General features: G+C 36.2%; 1 protein-coding gene and 2 pseudogenes across 2 annotated transcripts in view; 2 read left to right on the top strand and 1 right to left on the bottom strand.

The window, feature by feature from the left end:
• Exoc6 (exocyst complex component 6) overlaps positions 1–20,290 on the top strand; it is a 246,711-nt gene that overhangs the window by 15,221 nt on the left and 211,200 nt on the right. The gene's annotated exons all lie outside the window — the stretch shown is intronic.
• Positions 10,930–12,100, bottom strand: LOC105742294 (annotated as a pseudogene).
• On the top strand, positions 14,104–15,974 carry LOC111817007 (annotated as a pseudogene).

Here is a 20,290-nt window from a genome sequence, read left to right as displayed (position 1 = left end):
TGAAACTGTACTTTCGATTTGATTTGAAACTGTCTCATTGCTATATGTTTATCAATAAAACTTTGAAAAGAAAAAAAACACATAATTTTTATTCATTCCTCAGTTGATGGGTATTGTTTCGAAGGTTTAGCTGTGAGAAATTGTGCTGCTCTAAATCGGTACACAAATATTGCTACAGCATGATGATTTCAGTTCTTTTGGAAAAATACACAGGGGGGAATAGCTGGCTTGAATGGAATCTTCAATCCTAACTTTTGAGGAATCTCCACGTTGATTTCCATAATGGTTCTACCATGCTGTACTCCCACCAAATGTGGAGAAATGTTCCTTTTTCCCCATAGCCTCTTCAGCATTTGTTATTGGTTGACTTCTTGATAATAGCCATTCTTTCTGGGGTAAGATGGTATCTCAGAGTTGTTTTAATTTGCATGTCTTGAATGACCAGTAATCTTGAACATTTTTTCATGTATTTATTTGCAGTTTGTATATCTTCATTTATGAAGTATATATTCATTTCAGATCCTCTTTTTGGATTTAATTGGGTCTTTTTATTTTTTTCTTTTTGCGGAGCTGGGGATTGAATTCAGGCCCCTGCAGTTGCCAGGCAAGCACTTTGAATTGGGTCTTTGATTTTTTTTTTTTTTAAGTGTATTTAGTACAGGGTCTACAGGGTCTCACTACACATATCAGACTTGTGATCCTCCTGTTTTCAGCCTCCCAACTGCTGTGATTACAGGCATGCACAACATGCCCAGTTTGAATAGCTGTCTCAGCAGGTCCATGGGGCAGGGCCGGCACGGCACGCTGGGGATCCTACTGCGTTCCCTGCGTCTGCCTAGGCAGGTGCTTTAATCTGCTGAGCTGTCTGGCTGGCCTTTAAAATACAGGTTCTTGAAGTAGGTTTTGATGATCTTCTGATTTTATGTAGGTTTTGTTGTGATTTTTTTTTTACCCTTTTCATTTCTAATAGTATAGAGTTGAGTCTTTTTATTTTGTATAAGATTGGCTACAAGGAGCCTGGGAGATGGCTCAGTGGAATACGTGCTTCCTTGGCAAGTGCAAGGGTCTGAGTTCAATCCCCAGTTCTGCCAGAAAAAAAAAAAAAAAAAAAAAAAAGGATTGGCTACAAGTTTGTCAATTGTATTTGATGTTTCACAGAATGAATTCTATAATTCATTGATTCTTTGTATAGTTTTCTTAGTTTCCAGTGCAACAATCTCTACTCTGATATTTATAATTTCCTCCCTTGTATGAGCTTTGGGTTTGACTTTTTTTTTTTTTTTCCCTAGAAGCTTGAGGTTCAACATTGGGTTGTTAGGGCTGGAGAGATAGCTCAGTAGAATAAGCGCTTGTCTGGCAAGTCACAAGGGCCTGAGTTCAGTCCTCAGTTCCGCAAAAACAAACAAACAAACAAACAATCAAAGAAAACAAACCCATTAGGTTGTTTATTTGAGCTTGCTCTGTTTTGCTGATGGAGAATTCACCACTATAAATTTCCTTTGTAGGGCCGCTTTCATTGTGTCCTGTAAGTTCTGGTATGTTGTATTGGCATTATTATTAGTTTTTTGGCATTATTGTTTAATTGTAGAAACTATCTAATTTCTTTAATTTTATCTATGAACCATTGGTTGTTCAGGAGGGTGCTATTTAATGTCTATGTGTTTATGAAGTTCTTGTGGTTTCTTTGGCTATTGATTTCTAGTTTCATTGTAGTGTGGTCTGATAATATGCAAGGGATCATTTTACTTCCTTTGCACTTAAGGATGCTGTATGAGCTAGTCTGTAGTCTGTTTTGGAGAACATCCCATGTGTAGCTGAGAAGAATATGGAAAAAAAATATATATGTATATATATTTTTTTAGGATAGATATACAGCTACTTTCTCTTAGTTCAATGAAAAGAAAGGTTTTCTAGTATTTAGACAAGACATCATGCCTCCATCTTGTCCTCTAAATTACTACTATGAAGACAGCAATATGCAATGTATTAATTATCGTAACGGAGCTACTAACTTGTTTTGAAACTGTTTCAAATGCTATGTTATCTTTTTTCTCATTGAAATGAATAAGATAAAAATTCTTTAAAAAAAGTATGTATTCTGATGTGGGGTAGAAAATTGTAAACATCTACAAAGTCCATTTGGTCACAAATTTGGTTCAGTCCTAATATTTCCTTGTTGATTGTTTTTGTCTGGTTGATCCATTTGTGACAGTGAGATATTGAAGTCATTACAGTTAGTGCTTATTTGATTTTTCAGGCCCATTAATGTTTATTTTTATAGTTGTGTGCACTATTATTTGGGGTACATATATTTATGATTGTTATTATCACTGTCTTGGATTGTTCCCTTCGCAAGTAGAGACCTTATTCTTTTTTAGTCTTTGCCTGAAATCTAATTTGTCTCCAAATAGAATTGCAACCTTTGATTTTTTTTCTGGGTTTCTGTTATGTGGCATATTGTTTTGCCATCCATTCAGTCTGTGAATTTATTTCTAAGTTAAATGTGTTTCTTGTATGGAACATGTTGTTGGATCTTGTTTTTTGACCTTTTTTTTGTATTTAGTTCAGGGTCTAAAGGGTCTCACTACACAGATCAGACTTGTGATCCTCCGGTTTTCAGTCTCCCAAGCACTGGGATTATAGGGGTGTGCCCACAGTCAGTGTCTCAGCGTGCCCCAGGGCTAGCATCCTGCCCCCATGCCTGCTAAGTAGGCACTTTAGTCCTCTGAGCTATCTGGCTGTCCCTATGGATCTTGTTTTTTGATCTGTTCTGCCAATCTGTTTATTTTGATTGGTGGAGAGCATTTACATTGATGGTTATCCATGAGATGAATTGACTTAACCTTTTCATGTTATCTTCCCGTTGTTGGTCCCCCCCCGTCTGTTTAATTACTTGCCTTGCCTACTGGATTCATTCTGTTGGGGTTAATGAAGTTATAGTCTGTTAGCTCTTTCTAAAATGTCCTTCAGAACTTTTTGGGAGTGCTGGATTGGTGGTCGTGAATTTCTTCAGGTGTTCTTTGTTATGGAAATATCTTATCTCTCCATCAATTTGGAAAGTGTTTTGCAGGGTGCATCAATCTGGATTGGAAATTGGTTTCTTTTAGGACTTGAAATACTTCACTCCAAGCTCACATTGACTTGAAGATTTGTGTTGAGAAGTCTGCTGTGAGGCTAATGGGCTTTCCTTTATATATGTTAGGCAGTCCCAGCCTTGGTTTCCAGGAAGAACTGATTAGAACAATTATGTCACCTTAGCTAAAGTAGTATAATCAGCAATAACAGTAGCATCAAACACAACATAGCAAATTACAAACTGTCCCTTTCCTCTCCCTTGCTAAGAAGGTACAAGGAAGAAAAAGAGAATAGAAGGAAAAAATGACAACATAGCTTTTTTAAGTAGGGAAGAGAAAAAGGGTTTAAGGGAGAGGAAGAGAATGGGAAAAAAAAGAAGCAAGATATATTATGTATGGATACAAGTTTTCTATGATTGGGCTGGGGTGATAGCTCAGTGGCTTAAGTGCGTGCCTGACAAGTGGGAGGTCCTGAGCTCAATCCCCAGTATCAAACAACACAAAACACAAATTCTCTATGATGAGTGTTATCACTGTATATCTAAAATGTACCAATAAAGTAAAAATAAAATGTCAAACTGTGGTAACTGTTAATTTGCCACCTTCAACAATATGAACTAGATTTGTGGTGTCTCAGTTACTCTTCTCTCATTGCTGGTACAAATACCTGACACTCAAAATGAAGGAAAGGAGTAGTTTATTTAGCTCACTTTCAGTAGGTTTCAGTTTATACTGAAAGGCTCTAAGGCAGTGTGTCACAGGGCAGAATAGCAGTTCATGGCGGTAGGGAACAGTAAGAGCAAAAGGGAGTAATAGCAGCAACAATGGCAATAGAAGCAACCGGGAACAAGTCTCTCTCTTGTCTCTTTTATGTTACATTCAGGCTCTCTGCCCCCAGGCTGGGTGTAGCACTCACACCCATAATACCTAAATACTCAGACCCATAATCCCAGCAGTACTCAAACCCATAATCCCATCCTTGGATCATGAGTTAATCATGAACTCTAGAAGTCTACCCCATGATTTACATGAGTCTTTGGGGGGATAACTAGAAACAAACCGTGACATGTTATATAACAAAGTCTAAAACAAAGTAGAAAAATGTATATAATAAATATGCCCTCAATATGGTGATTTTTTTTTACCCACAGGGGAGAAAATTTAAAAGGCTCCATGGGGAAAAATAGAAAAATAGACGAGAAAGAGATTAGAAGCAAGGCTGGATTACAAAGAAAGATTTTGTGAATTTTGGGAAACCGGTGAAGAAGATGGGAGTGAAAGAGAAAAGGAAGAAATAAAAACAAACCTGGTGTGGTGTTCCGTGTATATAATCTAGGTAGTCAATAAGTTGCATTCTTTGAAAAAATTACCCAATTTCCCCCATTTTTTAGTTTCCTAAAGACAGATACAGTAATACAATATAATTTTATACTTTCTTTTTTCTTGTGTTTTGAGATGGTCTCACTATGTAGTTAAGGTATCCTTAAACACACTGTGTAGCCTTGGTTAGCCTTGAATTTGTAGTGACCCTCCTGCCTCAGCTTCCTGAGTCCTGGGATTACAAGCCACCATGCCTGGTGTACTTTTTGATTATTAAATCCCTCTTGCCAGTTCCAGTTTTGCATATTTGCAATTTTAGGAGCCCATCACTCCCAGTAGGTTAGTAGTGGTTTGTCTGTGTTGTGTTAAAATTTTTTTAAACCTGTTTTGGACCTATTAATTTCATTCATTTTTTTAGCTTTTTCCTTTATGCATATGTCTTTAATGATTCCTTTTGTTTCTTTTGGGTGAGGGTTGTAGCTCAGTGGCAGTGTTGTCTTCCTGGTAGGTATAAGTTTGAGTTCCAGTACCAGAACCCCTCCCCCCACAATATTTATCCTTTTGTTTCTTTTATCCTTTTTTCTAGGTTTTTTTTTGTATTCTATACATTTTTATTTCATTGATCCAATTATTTAATGCTATAGTTTTCTCTTGATGATTTTGTTTTATATCTGATATTGCTGTGAGTTGCATGCATTCTGATCTGTTGTTTCCCTTATGGCTATTTTAAAGAAATTGTGCTGTTTATTTTTGTATTTTGTTTTTGATTCAAATGTCTTAAAGTGCTCGGTTTAAATGTTGAGTGGTTTTGTTTTGTTTTGTTTGTGGAACCGGGGATTGAACTCAGACCCTTGTGCTTGCCAGGGAAGCGCTTATTCTACTGAGCTGTCTCGCTGGCCCCCTGTTTAGTGCTTTTAAAAAATTCTGATGTTATTTATATATTTAGACCCATCTGTATTATTCCTGTTCTTTTAAATTCAGTGAGGTTTTATTTGTGGCTTAATATGTGGTTAGTTTTCATGAGTGTTTTATATAGTCTTTAAACAAATGTGTATCTTTTATTAAGGGATCACAACTTTGTAAACATGCATAGCAATTAGGTTTTTAATATTTTCTAAAGCTTCATGTTATTTTTCACCTGCTGTTTTTTAGATTGATAGAGATGTGTTGAATGAAGCCTTCTTTCATTAATTTGTTTCTGTTCTTAAATATACTATCGTGTCTGTTTTATGAAAGTTTCTTGCTGATTATTTGGGTATGTAAGTATCTTTGCTTTGGAAAATAAAGATATTTGTAGACTATTTCATTTATAATTTTTAACATTGTAGGCACTTAGATAATAAATGTAAAGCTCAGTAATTGTTTTCCATTAACATGTTTATTTCTTTTTGTTGTTTTACTAAGAAGTCAACCCTTGAGCAGATTTCTTAATTGCAAATTAATACACTTGTGAAGGATTTTACCATGGTAGAGCATACAGTTCATCTTGTTAGCTACTTGGCAAAATGCACATTAGAGCTATTCCAGATTAATAATTTTGGTTGATTTTTCTGAAGTGTTTTAGAGAAGCAGTCTATATCCCCATTCATTAATCATTTAATTAGTTATTTAAGCTTATTGAATTAAGATTTACTTTAGCATTTGTTTATTCTAGAGGACAATTACAGTTAATATGTACTGGGTATTTCCATTTTTTGTCTTTGCATTTTACCAAGTAGTGTAAAAGTCAACAGGAAGAGATACCTTTTTGGTCAGAAATGTGAAAACAGGAAGAAGGAAGTCTATTGCAAATCTGTGTTGACTGATTACAAATTCAGGTTTCACTATAGAGACTTTTCATTAGCAATTATGCTGTATACTGTGATCCCAAATTATAGTGAGTGAATTTTAATATTTGTAATGTCAATACTATGAAACGTTGACTTTATAAGAAGTAATGTTAACTAACAAACCGTACTAGGTTTTTTCTTTTGCATGGGAAGAGGATACTATTAGCAAAAACACGACACGGAAATTGTAGAAAGGGCAAAACAAGGCAAATAAAATTTAATGTTAGAGATATAAATAAAATAATACTTCACGTTTTGTCTTTGCTTGTTAATAATGCTTTGGTAGGTCATGATTCTTTTCTTCTTTTTTCTTTTTGGTGGAACTGGGGATTGCACTCAGACCCTTGTGCTTGCCAGGGAAGCACTTTTTCTCCTGAGCCATCTCCCCGTCCCTTGGTCATGATTCTTTAAGATCTGATGATGACCTTTTGAAAAAATTAGTTTGTGGTGCTTTTATTAAAATTTTATTTTTTATTAGTATGTTTATAATACATAATAAGTATATTTCCATGGCTCTGCATCTCTCCATACTTTTTAAAACAAATTGGGGTATGTCAGCTATGTCATTTAAAATTTGTTAAAATATCTTCAACAGAAGCACTTGGTCATTATTTTATAAACCATATTAAGATCACATATAGTGAGTTAAATTAAATATTTTAAGGGTAAATACAACAGAAAGTGAATATTTTGTAAATAAATATTTTCAGTATTCTGTGATGAAGTTGGATTCTGTTTAGACTTTTCCCCTTAGTGTTGTTAGAAAATCTCAGTTGCTGTATTCTGCAGCTATATTATATCTAATTGGTTTGGATACCCAAGAGCAGTATAGGTATTTTGGTATACATGCCTTACCCTGAATTCTTTACTTAGCATTACAATATTATAGATGTCTTGAAAAAAAATTAAGTTATGAAAAGGGTAGTTGGCATATTAACATCATCTCATCTGGTATTATGTTCTGAGACCTCTTTGACATGCTCTTTCTCAGGAGTCTATTGACTTACGACCTGAAAGCCTTATTCAGAAAAGTTTAGTGGTGTTTCTTTGCAGCTTTTTTTTTTTTTATTTAGTACAGGGTCTACAGGGTCTCGCTGTGTAGATTAGACTTGTAGAGATATGCCTGTGTTTAGCCTCCCAAGAGCTGGGATGAGCTCGTGCCACTACGCCCAGTCTCAATCACCCTCTCAATGCGCCCCAGGAGCGGAGCTGGCACGGCAAGCTGGGGATTGAACCCCAGCCACTATGTCTGCCTAAGCAGGTGCTTTAATCCATTGAAGTATTTGGCTGGCCCTCTTTCCAGCATTTTTTTATGTCATAATACAAACAAAATTAGATTGAAGGCTGAGATGATCATTATTGTGGTATGCTTATAATCTGTTCATTTGGGAAGACATGTTCTAATATATTTGATCAGACAAGGAAGTTTAACTGTAAGAAATGTAATGTGTGTGTGTGTGTGTATGTATGTATATTATATGTATATATGTATGTATGAATGTGTTTCTTGGCCAAGAATTTTTTGTTTTAGTAGTATGTAAATTAAACCCATTTGAGTTGGTTTAAGGATAGATGGAAAAAAATGGTGTACTCTTACTAGGGGTATCTCGAAAAGTCTTGGGGCAGCCAAAACTTTTCAAAAGACTTGAACAGACTATTGTTAAGTATTTGTTGAAGGAAGCCTGAAATGGTGTGCATGCCTGTAATGCCAGTGGGAGCCTGAGGCATGAGGTGCAAAAGTTTGAGCCTAAACTGGGCAATGTAGGGAGATACTGCCTTGAACATAAATTTAACAAAAGGTTGAGTGGTAGCTTTAACTGACTAAGGTCAGTTCCTAGTGCTGTTTCTTACTGGCCCCAAATTGTAGTTACATCTACATTACATAGAATTCTTACCTTGTTTTCTCCACCAAGTTTAATGTACTTTTTTCCTAAATATAAAATGTTCATTTAGCCACTTGACAGTGTACCCTGAGCATCATTTTAGCAGTATGTTTATGTACTATCCCCAGTGTTGCTTGGGCAGGTGTCATTTCAACATGTTGATACTTTTTTTTTTCTTTTTTTGTACCAGGGATCAAACTCAGGACCTTGTGCTTGCCAGGCAGGTGCTTTTGCCACTGAGCTATCTCTCAATGTGTTGATTCTTGCTACACTCACATGTCTATATTATATTGACTAATTTTTGCATACTTTTTCATTTAGAACATTGTAATTGTGGTTCACATTTGTTTCTGGTGAATCTATTTAAAGTTCTGGTTATTTTACTAGCTTGTGTTTATAAAAGTAACCTATAACTTTGCACTACACTTTATAAAAACTATCATAAGTACATTAGATGTAATTTTTATACTTCAGAACATAGTGATACTCTTTTACAATACAAAGCACACTGAGACTGAATCAGAAGGAAGTGCCAAAAAATCTGCAAAAGGAAAAAAAAAAAAAAACCTGAAAAAGGGATAAATGTTAGCATATCAGAGAGGAAAAGTCTGTCTTTTGAGATGGAAAGACAAGAGAATATGGCTGTATAGGAATGATAAAACTTGAAAGAAGAAATGAAACTAAAATAAATTCCAGTAGTGGTCAGTGATTATAATAATTCTATAGGTGGTGTTGACAAAGGTGACCAATATCTAACAAACTGTCCTGTAATGAAAGAGCCAGGAAAAAAAAATTACTATATTTATACACCTTCTGGATCAAACTATATGGAACTTGTTTGTTATTTACTCAAGACAAGGGAGTCAAAGTCATTTACAATTTATATTAAGTTATTTAGATCAAGTAATTGAAAAATACAGGGTAGTGAAATGCCAACCTGGTTGTCTATCATTGACATCTTCATTATGTTTAGTGGGGAGACATTCCATTGAAATTTTACTATCGACAGATTAAAAAGGAAAGGCCAACACAACAGTACAAAGTGTGTTGTACTGTTGTATTTTTTGCATACTGTCAAAGAAAGACAGTATGCAAAAAAAATTTGGAAAGACAGTAGATACCACTATCTAAATTATAATATTACATTGAGCATTGAATGTTTTAAGATATACCATATACAGAAAAGTTATTGAATTTGATAAAATTGTTGTTTTTATATTTCTTGTTAAATTATAAAATTAATTAAGATGCAATTTTTGGTCATTTTGTATTTAGATGATTTGACTATAAGTGAGTGAAAAATTTCATATTTATGTGTATCACTTAAACTTCATACTTAGGGGCTTGGAATATAGCTCAGTGGTAGTGTGCTTGTCTAGTATATGTGAAGCCCTGGGTTTAGTCCTAGTATTGGAAACAAAAAGGCTTAAAAATACTGTACTAATATTTAGTGTGCATATTTCTATGTTTTCCTGGGAGTGTATCTATGTGTATGTGCATATTTATCCTTTTTAAATTTAATAAGTAGTATAATGTTTTTACAAGCACTTTAATCACTAGAAGGTTTATTTTTGGTGATTGAATAGCATGGTAAAGTATATATACATATCTGAATTTAATTATTTCCTCATGTTGAAATTCAGGTGGTCTTTTTTTAAAAAAAATTCTAGGAATAAATACATAAACTATATTCTTTAGTTAAGATGTTTCTGAGATAAAAGTGATCACCTAGCTAATTGGAATAATTAACATCTATTGACTATTTTGTATATCAATTGTTTTAAATACTTAAATATATTATTTAGTTTAATCTTCACAAGAAGCAAATGAGGGATTGTTAGTATACCCATTTGCGATGGAGCAATTGATGTGGGGATCATTTAGGTCATTTGCTATAGTCATTGCATGAGTGGTGGAATTAAATGGATGTCAGCCATTTGACTTGAGTCTACTCTTAATCACATGGTTTGCCTTTGAGAGTGTCAGATAAGTAAAACTGCAGTGTCAGAAACATTAAAATTTAACTTAAAAAAGATTTTGCCTACTTGAGGTTGGGAGCAACAAGAAATGTGACCAAATCTATACTTATGGAAGAAGGGTCCTACATGTGAAACTTATGCCTGGTAAGAAGGTCTAGAAATAAACTCAAGCGTACAATAATGTAGGTTCCTTCTTTTTCAGCAGTTTTCCCATAAGTGTCCAGCAGCTTTATTTTAAGACTATACTAAGTAAATACTTTAATTTATTCTTTTTCTAAGAGGAGGCTGTTTGGTGCAAGAAAAACCACTAAATTTTTTTTTTCCTCGGAGATCTACAATTTAAAACACAAAGCTTAAAATCTCAATTTTCTTAACTACTTAGGACTGGAGGCAAAATAACTGAGAAGCAAAAAATAAAAGTTGGGTATAGATGCACCTGGAAGTGAGGACTAACTTCCTGGATGGCTCACACAGAAGTCTGTGTGGGTCCCTAGAGTCACCTCTGTTCTGCATGACCTTTCTCCCTTTATGTTATCACTAACCACCCAAACCTGACGAGACCACCAGTTGTAGTGCAAGTTCTCCTCCTCCCCTCGCCTAGCAAGAGAGAAATCTTGGGAGTGTGGGGACATTACAGTAGGAGGAGGATGTGAAAATGGCTCACCAGGATCTTACAAAGCAACTGGGAAGCTTACGTTAAACTGGTACACTACCATTACAAAATTTGATATATTATTTGCTATAAAAATATACAATACATTCTTTTAAGAAATGGAATTGCATTGAAGCTTGATCATTCTTACAGTAAATAGATTACAGTAAAACTGTAGTTGGTTAAGTTCTATTAATTGTTTTTAATTCTCTTTGGCTTTTTCTCCAGGTCTTCTGTTAGCCTTTCTGCAGGTCACTTCTTCAGTCTCTTCTTTATTTTCCTGGTTTGTAGTTTGCTTAGGTCTTGTTTCTGCATATGAATCCTTCTATAAATTATACCAAAAGTATCCTGAGACATATTTTTCTTCTTTGGCTTGAGAGGTTTTGGCATTTTCATGGATAACTTATAAAGGTCATCTGAAGCCAGGTGTGTCCTCCTTAGAACCAGGTCCAATGAAGGCCCTATCTCTTCCACCTCAATTCATGGTATTCTGCAACCAGATTTCTTCAAGAGCAATTTATAGCTGCAAAAGTAAACCTTCCCCTTCAGAACACTGAAGTGCAGAACATACTCTAACCCAACCAGGCAGGTATATGCCACTGTGGGGCCTCTGAAGAAATCAGTAAGAAGGCTTTTCAGCCTTCTGTAGTCTTCGGTCACATCAAAATCATCGCCAGCAAATATTAACATGGGTTTTGTTCACTCAGGACATTTACTGTTCTTCATACCTTTTAGAGACACAAATTTCTCAATACCTAATTCAATCATATCCAGCATGTAGTAATCATACATATGACCTATTACTAGGTTATTGGGATGCTTCTTATTATGGGATCCAAACATGAATAAAGAACAAGCTGACTTCTTTGAAAAGAATTCCAGTGATATCTGATCTTCAAATGGTCTTGTAATATTTTTCTTTTTACATAGAACTCCGTATGTTTTTTTCAGTACATACAGGTCTTTCAGTACTTGGGTCACTGTTACATTTGTATTTCCCCCTTTAATCAGCATGGCTTTTTTTTTTTTTTTTTTTTTTTTTTTTGGTAATTTTAGGAAAGGGTCTAAAGGGTGTTCAGGGTTTCACTACTAGATCGGACTTGTACTGATCCACTTGTTTACAGTTTCCCAAGAGCTGGGATTACAGGTGTGCACCACCACTCCCAGTCTGAATTGCCCTCTCAGTGTGCCCTGGGGGTGGGGCCAGCACAGCAGGCCTGGGAATCAAACCCCTGGCCATTGGGCTATTTGGCCAGCCCAGTGTGATATTTTTAATGTATTCACTAAGTTTTGGTTCTCTCTTCTGAAGGAATCTCTTGGTTCTTTTTGCTTTGGGCTTTACAACTTGGTCCAAGGCATCCATTGCCACCACAGCTCAGTCTAGCCAATATGCCACTGAACTTTTAAGTCCCTAATATACTTTATTTCTGAATGATAGAAAAGACCAGTACTGCAATTCCTTACTTTCCTTTTTCATTCTTATTTTCACATCTACTTTGCAATACACAAGCTTAACTTAGAGAGGTTTCATGAATTTGGCATTGTCTTAGTAGGAAGAAGGATACCACCTGAATGAACAATGAGCATATATTGCTGATGTATTTAAGGAAAATAATTTCAGGAACTGAATGTTTGGTGAGTTTTACAATGAGGCCTTTTTACCTTTTTTTCTGCAATATTCTTTAGTCCTTTTTTTTTTATAAATCTTTTTTTTTTTTAATTTTATTTATTTGTGTGTGTGTGTGTGTGTGTGGCCAGCTCAGCCCACCAGGGGGGCAGGGTTGGCTGGCATGTGGTGCTGGGGGATTGAACCGTGGTCCCTGTGCTTTGCTAAGCTTGTTCTAAGTAGGTGCTTTAGACCACCGAGCCATCTCACGAGCCCTCTTTAGTCCTTCTTAATAAAAGAGTCCATGACTTGTATTTTAGTAGCAGCATGGTGTTAAGCAAATCCTTTAACATCTCATAATTTCTTTCCTTTGTGAAGTGGATATAAAATTAGTTGACCTATAAACTTCCTTGTAGTTCTTGGGATTAAACACAGTGATACAGTATATACAGAATTGTTTTATAAATTACACAGGACTAGTATAAATATAAGGATTATTTTTACTTTTTATTATGTTGTTTATATTCTGCTTTTGAGTGGGCACAGAATTACCCTTCTCTATTGGTTTTCTACCACTGTTCTACAAAGCTGTGAAATGACCAACAGATCAGTACTGAAGTTGGGATCAGCCTTTTATCAGGATAATGCATGGTTTTGTTTTTCTTCTTAGTAGTTCTGAATGTACTCATTTGGTAAATTCTTTGTCTTTTGACAAATATAATAAAATTGTATGTTAATTTAGATATTGTCAAAAAAATTTTAGGTAAAAAGAATTAAAAATTCTGTGCTGTATTGATAGTACAAGTAGTTTAGTTATCTGCTAGTCGATGCAATAAGCAAGCACCTAAGTTCTTTAGCATCAGTTCTTTCTTTCTTTCTTTCTTTCTTTCTTTCTTTCTTTTTTTTTTGCAGAACCGGGGATTGAACTCAGATCCTTGTGTTTGCCAGTCAAGCGCTTATCCTACTGAGCCATCTTCCTGGTCCCCCCTTTTTTTTCTTCAATCTTTTATTTCTTATTGCTGCAATTTCATACTTATTTCTTCCTATTGAGTGACTAAGTTGGATAGTGGCAGAGAAGGTGAGCCAGCGTTTACCTGCCTCTGCTTTGCTTAGCCTATGGAGTAGACAGATTCTTAACTGGTGGATTGGCTACTTTTGGCACTGCCATTTTATGTTTGAGGACAGTGATGGTGAACCCCTCAGAGCTTTCAGTGATCCAGATAGCCTGTTGTGGCACATGTGCCATTGATTCATCACCACTAGTTTAGGATTTTCTGAGTGTTATTTGGTTGGGAATTGAAGATGCCATTGTACAAATATTGAAATGACTGCTGGCTTTGGGTCTCTTCAGTTTTCTTTATTTTTGTTCGTTCTAGGATATCTTTAGCAGGGAGGGCCGCTGGATATCTTTTTGATAAATAAACATGCTTTTGAAGCAAGTGTCACTTTTCTCAGTACTCCTTTGAAGATTTTTTTTTTTTTTTTTTTTTTTGCAGAACCTGGAATTGAACTCAGGTCCTTGTGCTTGCCAGGGAAGCACTTATTCCACTGAGCCATCTCCCCGGCCCCTGAAGATTCTTAAAATGGTTTCATTCCTGGACAAATTGAGATTGATAAGAACTTCATTTTAAATTAGTTATAGAAGTTTATAACTTAATATCTTTTAAAAAGTCACAATCTGAAAATACAAATTAATAATACCATTAACTATGGGTATGTATTTATACGTCCTATATTGTATATTAATAACATTTTTCGGAATGGGGAGGTTCTTTCATCCAAAATTAGAATTAAAAACCTCTTCTAAGACCTGGGTGGGGCCTTAGGCTTCCAGAGAAAAAGAAGAAGGTAGTCAAAGAACCAGAGACTTAATACACAATTTGTCTCAGTAACTTTTTACTCATTGCTGGGACAAATATCCAACGCTCAAAATAAAGGAAGGGAAAGGTTTACTTAGCTCACAGTTCATGGAGGTTTCAGTCCATACTCTGCTGGCTCCAAGGCAAATGGCAGCAGTTCATGGTTGCAGAAAACAATGAAAAGCAGAGGAGGAGGGGCATCTATCAATCCTCTCCCTCTTCCTTCTACGCTGACTGCAAAGAGAGAGTTCCTTTGAGAAAGTGATGGTGGTTGCTGTGAAGGTCTGAGCTCCTCCAAAATGGCGCAGGACACATTGATCAAGCTCATCCAAGGAAGTGGCTCCAAATCCTTCCTGAACCCCTTTATATATCCTTTTTGTGCTGAGTCACTCTGGGGCGGGGCCTCTCCACACACAGGTTGTAAGACCCACCTAGGTGATTCAGCCAAGTTGATACAATGTATTGATCACTACACAATTGTAAATGATGGGAATTATTTTGCTGATAATTCTCCTATGGGGGCCACATCCCTCTGTAGGATTGTGAGCAGAGCAAACATCCCATATACCCTTGGTGAAGAAAAAAAAGAAGAAAAAGATAGGCCACAGCACCTTTTATGAAGAGCTCCCAGAATCCTAGCCCAAATCACTGAGCCAGACAGAGAAGTCACCCAGCCTCAGGAAGCAGGCCCTTGACCACTCAGAGTCTTTCAGTGGGGAGAAAAAAAAGAAGAGAAAGTCTATGACCTTTGGCCACATCACAGAGCTCAGAGGTAAGGACCTCCCCTGACTCCAGTCTGTGTGAGGGGGCAACCAGAGTTGGCAAGAAGCTTAAAAAAATAAGGAAAGGACCAGGATACCACAGCCTGCTCCATCTAGGACCCTTGGCTCTGTGAGTTGGAAGATGCTATGTATGGATGCACAGTGGGGAAGGGGGCTGAGGAGCAGGCAGCCTTGGGGCATAAATGGAAGCAGGGCAGTTCCAGAGAACAGAGCAGAAAAGTGAAGAAGGTCCACCAGCCAGGAGACACCCTCCCAGGCCATTTTGAGCTCTCCAGGTCCATGGAGGCCAACCCTAGGGAAGGAAAGAAGAAGACAGTCAGAATTGAGGTTCTAGAGTACATCGCACTAGGAGATCACCTTAGAGCTGCAATGAAGAAGAAAACAAAGGCTAAGAAAAAGGAAGAGAAGCCAGTTGTTGAGCTGGCTCAGAAAAGGAAGGAGGAAGAAGAGGAAGAGGGAGGAGGAAGAGGAAAAAGGAAGAGGAAGAGGGAGAAAGGGAAGGGAGAAGGAGAAGGGAGGAGGAGGAGGGAAAAGGAGAAGAAAGCATGTTAACAGTAGACCCTTGGAAGGAGGAGCCAGATACAGACCTGGAGGTGGTGATGGAAAAGAAAGGCAACATGGATGAGGCACACATAGACCAGGTGAGGTGAAAGGCCTTGTAAGAAGAGATTGATCGGGAGCCAGGCAAGACAGAAGCATCTGAACCCAGGAATTGGACAGGAGTCCAGTTTGGCCAGTGGGATACTGCAGATTTTGAAACAAGGAACAGAATCTGTCCTCTTCAGTCAGCCACTGCTCGAGCATGACCGGAAGGCACATGGCTTTTAGCAAGGCGGTAGCTGACACCCTGCAGCAGAGTTGCAGCAGGACTGCAATTGGGCCTTGAGCTGGAAGTGCAACCAAGGTGCCAGACTTGGCTTCTTTGCCACCCTCAACAGAGTCTTCTGTATCAACAAGAATGTGTCTCAGTCTGTCAGGTTGGAAGATTAAATGATAATATCTTCTACCCAAACAGCTCAGATGGCTTCTCTCAGTTTTGTAGATGAAAGCCACCTCGCAGCTGTCCAGGATGGAACACTTGTGGAGAGTAAGGAGAGACTGGGCAGCTTGTGTCCTGGGTGCTAAAACACATTTTTTCTGTTAAACCTTCCGTCCCTGTGGTGGCATGGACATGTAAATAATGGCAGCTGACAACTGACATTTGTTGAGGGTATAGCATGGCCCAGGCACATACTGTTTTTTATGTTAATGTATTTAATCATCATTATGAAGTAGGTGCTATTCATGAGGCAGCTGAGGTTCAGGGAATGAGTAATAAAATTATCCAGGGAACACACACACATGCCTGCACACTAAATAAATAAATAAATAAATAAAAAAAACCTTTCACCTAGTGTTTTCTCTTGTGAGGAGCAGTTCTGGGGGTTGAGCTAGGGTCTTGTGCATTCTATTCAAGCACTTTACCTACTGAGAGCTACATATCCATCACTGGCTTTCATTTTTATATTTTCTGCAATTTAGGAAACTATTGCTTTCACTGCAGGATATACTTTATACAGTGATGCTTTTTTATAGGACCTTAAAAAGTTAATTTCAGGAAATAGTGTGTAGTTGAGGTTAAAAATCTCAGTATCAGAAATTTTAGATTATTTTTCATTTAGCATTATATTCATGACATTTACTATGAACAAATCATAAAAATCATCATCTATTTTAGGTGTTCTAATGCTACTGAAGATGAGGAAAATACTTTTTTGTTTGTGTTTGGCTGATGTTCAGTTCCTTTTAGGTTTTAGTTAATGCATCAGTGCTCATTTTCCATCAGTTTTCAGTATAATGTATATACTTTTTATATATTTTAAATTCTAACACTGACTTTAAGATGTTCTTCAGTAAAATTATATTTATGTGTGTTATTTCAATCTGTAAATACATACTGTATCTCAGGCAGCAGGTAATATATAAAACTGTCCTATGCCATATTGTTCATCCTACTCATAAGAGCCTGGAATTGGAGAGCTTTTGTGTTTGTGGTTCTGTTCGGCTATAAATCACTATATTTAAGCAAGATAAAACAGCTTCAAAAAGAGGTAGAAATATGATTTCTAATTTTATTTCATAGGTACATAGGTGTTGATTTTGGTACATAGGTGTTAATTTATGTATGAGTATGAGGATTATATCGTGTTCTGGTGTAATACTGGATTTAATTTTAGAGGTTACTTTTTGGTGAAGGGTGCCCTCTAGTGAACCAATTCCTGATACTAAGATTTTCAGTTCTGTTTCCACAGCATTTGTGCACTGAATAAAAAATTCAAGTATAGTACAGATTTTAATGTAAAAGAGCTGTGAAAATTCCAGGTACTGGCAAAGTTATTCCCTGTGCCTATTCATGAAAGTATCCTAGTGAAATTGTCTTAATGCTGAAGTTTGAAGCAAGTTTAAGGTAAGTATTGAGACATACGTATGATAGGAGAAATACGTCCTTGGGATGGAAAAGGGAATTTAGGATGGTGCCACAAGGAATTACTAACAAAAGCAAAACAGTACAGAAAAAGAAGTATCCTTGACATGATTTTAGTACTGTTTTAAGCATTTTACGCAAATGTTCACGTAATTCATATTTGGAAATCTTTCTTAGGAATTCAGAAAAGAGCAATTGGAAAAATTACATGACCTCCAAGTAATATCTCTGTAGGGACCAAAGCGGCATCATATTTATCTTTGGAAGTCAGTTAATGTATAAACTATAGCATGGTTATAGTCAGATATTAGTTGCTGTCAGATATTTCCTGGGATTTAAGTCATCTGAAGGTTCAGTTTGACTAGATAGCTACAATGCCTCATTCACATTGCAGGCAGTTTTGGCTGTCAGTGTGTGCTTATATATGGCCCCTCCAGATTTTAGGATAGTCAGACTTCTTACATGGTAGATGACTTCTCCTAAAATGTCTACAGTGGTCTAGTGAGATGTTATGTGGTCTTTTTAGCCTCTGAAAGTCGTGTAGTATTTATTATTTTTGTCACACTTTGTTAGTCAAAGTAGTCCAAACTTGCTCAAATTCAAAGAAGCTAATGACTTCAATTCTCAATGTAAGAAGTGTCACAGAATTTTGAACCTATGTTATACAACTACTTGATTTACTTCTGCATCTTTGAAAACTCAGGGTCAGTGTAGATAAATTTTAATGATCTAAGGGAACAGTTATTCTCTCTATTAAAGTTTCCTGTGTATGCCTATTTTCTGTTTGTGATTTCCAATTTCTTTTGTGTATATATCTTATGTAGTGCTTAATAAATATTGTTAGAATCCTTTTTTATCTTTGGCTATTTCTGCCTTAGAACTATTTTATTTCCTCTTTGTTATAAGAATATTGAGAAAAGTTACAGGAAAAATGTTATTCATGCTTGCTATATTTGATAAAAATAGTTGGAAAAGTGTCAGGAGTTTTAGAAATAATGCTTCTATATGGATCATCTTTTTTTCTTGCTAGTTCATATTGGTAAGCAACTATAATAGAAATATTTTTCCAAGTTTGAGGGGCTTCTTTGAGGAATTCTTTTATGCATTTTATATAGATGATGTCTTTACTATTTGTTGTTTAAAAATTTCACACCAGGTGATTCTATGAAAAAAAGAGCACTTCTCCCAAATGATAACTGTGCCACTTTAAATAATATTTTAGCACATTGTTTCTTACTGGTTGTTACTGAAATTTTGGGCTGAGGCAGTTGGATAGTAAGTTTAAGCCTAGTCTGGGCAATTTAACAATTTGATGAGACCATGTGTTTCAAAATATAAAAAGGGGCTAGGGATATACCTTATGTGAAAGCCATGGATTCAATCCCTAGTAACACAAAGAAAGAAAAAAGAATATTTAGTCTGCCAAAAGTTGACAATCATAGAGTGGTCTCACATTTTAATATTCAGGAAAATATATTTTAAAATTAGTGACAAATGTTTAGTGTTAACTAGAATGATTGACACCCAGAATCTCAAAATAGCTTGAAAACATGTGGCTCAATGGTAGAGCTCTTATCTTGCATACGTAAGGCACTGGTTTCTTTTTCTTTTTTTTAAGGCACTGGTTTCGATCCCCAGCAACATATATATGCATACAAATATATATATGAAATTACTAAAGATGTATTATAAGTAATTGCATTAATATAAAATGTTAGATTTGTGGGGCCGGAGAGATGGCTCAGGGGAGTAAACGCTTCCCTGGCAAGCGCAAGGGTCTGAGTTCAATCCCAGGTTCCGCCAAAAATAAATAAATAAATAAAAATAAAGAAAAAAAATGTTAGATTTGTATTAGACATATACAGTAATACTAAGATTGATATGTAGGAATTGAACTTGATATACATTTGAAGTATTGTTGAAAATGCCTATAGACTAGAAGGAAAAACAGTGCTTAAAAGAATACAAAGCAGTTTTTATTGTTAGAAACAAAATTAAGGCTGCCATGTTACTTGGGGAACTGACCAAAAAAAGTAGCTAATGTTTAAAAATGTGGAAAATGATATTAGAAAGTGTCCAAAGGAAGTCAGGTGTAACTGATAGAATTTTGTTATACATAAGAGTGAAATTTATTTTTCTGATAAAGGTTTGTGAAAACATCGAAAGGTAAAAGCAGTGTCTTTTATGCCCAGGGATTTCTGAAATGGTTTTACTCCATGTAGTTTTAAACGTTTGAATGTCCATTTTCTTACTGTTTTTCTTAAAAGCAGTTGATTGACATAATAAAATAGCAAGATCTACTTGTATCAGTGCCCGACATTTAAATGGCAGCCACTTTAGCTGAGTATCTTTTCATGTTCCACACACAGAAGCCATTCTTGATCATGCCCTTACATGGTTGTGCAATCAGTATCTCCGTCCTGTTACATAGCAGCACATTCTTGGACAGAACAAAGCCATTTTCATTTTTTTTTTTCCTAGGGAAGAAACTATAGTATTTCAATAAAAATAGGTAATTTGGGAAAGATAGGATTAGATACTTTGAGCTTATATCAGTTTCTCTCAAAGTGTAGGCATTATTTTTGTAAAAGTTTGTTTCTCAGACGGGCTAGCCAAATAGGATTTTAATCGGTGGGTTAAAAGCACCTGCTTAGGCAGACTCAGTAGCTGGGATTCGATCTTCTGCGTGCCTGTGCAATGAGACAGTGATTGAGACTGGGCGTGGTGACGTGCATCTGTAATCCTAGCTCTTGGGAGGCTGAACATAGGTGGATCACTGATTCCAATCTATGTAGTGAAACCCTGTAGACCCTGTAGGCCCTGTACTAAAATACAAAAAAAA

Source organism: Octodon degus, unplaced genomic scaffold (genome assembly GCF_000260255.1).
Source record: "Octodon degus isolate 3935 unplaced genomic scaffold, OctDeg1.0 scaffold00046, whole genome shotgun sequence".
In the NCBI taxonomy this organism is placed as follows: domain Eukaryota; kingdom Metazoa; phylum Chordata; class Mammalia; order Rodentia; family Octodontidae; genus Octodon; species Octodon degus.
This window is presented reverse-complemented; position numbering and strand designations above follow the sequence as displayed.